Raw genomic sequence first — 2376 nt, 5'->3', positions numbered from 1 at the left:
GCGGAGACTGCTGTCATTTATGGCTCTTTGACAAACACCTGTGGAGCAACTCAAAACCAAAGCTCATTTGTTGATTGTTACTGTATCTCTTAAAGGGATAGATCACCCAAAAAATGAAAATACTGTCATTATTTACTCACCCTCATGTTAAACCTGTATGAATTTCTTTCTTCCGTGGAACACAAAATATATTTTGAAGAACGTAAGCACATGAGGACAAAACTTTCATTTTTTGGTCGAGTTTTTTTAATTTTTTTTATGAAATTCAGTTGTTCTCTCTAGCTAGTCAGCATTAAGGCATTATAAACACAAAGTGAAGGCTGTTCTAAAAGTTAGGTGTTGTAGTAATCCCAAATTGTAATGGGTTGTTCAGCCAGGAAGTGTTCTAAACCAGCAAGACACAAGACCGTGGCATTGAACAGAATGCAAAATGATTTTAAAACTTGAACTTCTTAAAGCCTCTTTGAAAAAAACATGACACAAATATTCAAGTCATCCATCTCTTACATTCATATAGACAAGTAAAACAAATGGTGCAAAGGGGAAACAAACACTGTATGTGAATGGCACCCAAAGCAGCATTTCAGGAACATTGCTACAGCGTTTCTATTTAATAATTTATACTGTAACTTCAGTTAAGCACTGCATTCTGTGTTTGTGTACATCGTTTTTTTCCCCAGAGAAAAATCATTTTTGTTGACCATTAACCGGGAAATCATGGATTGTCAGTTGTAGATGTATGGATGTAATTCCTCACTTGCACTGAATGATGGTGGACTGAATGATTTGTAGGGTTTTGCACAGAGAGAAACAACAGTGCCTCATTTTTTAGATGCGATCTACAGTGAATTAATAAATTCAGTAGCAGTTCTCCAACATATGTATCATCTGATATTATTCTATGAATAGGGGGAACTGGGGCTAGTTGTCCTGAGGGTTTTTCATTTACACAGATGCTTGTATTCTGTAGCAGTGGTTTTGTATGTTGGTTTCAAACATCTTGTTTAAAACCCTCCAAAGCTAGATTATTTTAATTTTTTTGTAATGTTTGTAGAACAAAATGTTATATTTCTTATAGTTACTGGGTAAACAACTAAACAATAAAAACACAATATTTTAAGGCAAGATATAATAGATTTTAACAAAAAGATTAACCAATGATGTCTGATTGGGGCAATATGTCATGTTTAAAATGTTTAATGTTATATATATATATATTTGTGTTTTTTTTTTAGTTTTTTTTTTTTTTTTAGCAAAACCAGCAGTTTGATATTTTATAATTGTCATATTATTATTATTATTTTAAAGCTTACAAGTAGTAGCAGGTTCCAATGTGACAACAAGCCCCATAGAAGGAAGAAAAAAGAAACGTTCCCTAGGAAAACAAGACATTTCTTTTAACATGCATTGTGTGACAACATGCCCCAATAGGAGAGCATGTTAAAAAAAAGAATCTGTTTTACTGGCCATCAACAATTAATAACTTTTTTGTAGAAAATATTTTAAGTGTTCAGGTAAATAATTACTGGAGTAAGTGTGAAAACTAGCCTTGGCCTCCTATATAAAACATACCAACCATCCACAGTGCCAATCATAAACATCAATGTTGTTTTTAGAAGCGATGAATATGTCGAAAGATGTCAACATAACACACGGATACTGGTCGATATAGGCTGTTTTTATTACAGCTTCAGCCACAAATGAGATGTGTTTTATGCTCATTGTTGTCTAACTTAATTCATGCCTTTTTCTCAAGACAATCTCAGTTGGTGAAATGTGTTTCAGTGTCAATATGTTTCAACGAATATTAAGATTTATAAGGAAAGCAGCAGAAACTGTCATTACTCTTGGACTTGGCTGGATTATTAGCATACAGTCTCCAGGTCATCTTGTGTGAGTTTGTAACCAGCACATGGAGCAGCGGAGGAACTGATTTGACTGTCCTTGGGAGATGGATTTGGCCTGAATACCTTCTTGAGAGGAGCACCTTTTTAAAGTGCAATCAGGTGACTGGCTGTGATGAATCAGACTGTCTGAAATTAATCAGTCCACAGCCCTCCTCAACCCCCTACCCGCACACACTTACACACACACACACACACACACACACACACACACACACACACACACACACACCTTCCAACCCTCGCTGACGACATCCTCATAAATAGACCCTTCTAATGTTGTTTACCCACCAAAGGAGGGGTTTTTCTTTTTAAATAGATTGAACTTTTAGGAAGAGATCAAAGGCGTGATTGAACACCATCATGATGTCTATTTTTTTGTGTCCTATATGCTGTTTTCTAAGAGAATGAATGATCCATTAGGGACAAATAAGCCAGTGTGGTAAAACCCAGATTATGGTCGTGTGTTTTT

The sequence above is a fragment of the Leuciscus leuciscus genome (assembly GCF_965113295.1).
Source record: "Leuciscus leuciscus genome assembly, chromosome: 23".
Taxonomy (NCBI): Eukaryota; Metazoa; Chordata; class Actinopteri; order Cypriniformes; family Leuciscidae; genus Leuciscus; species Leuciscus leuciscus.
This window is presented reverse-complemented; position numbering follows the sequence as displayed.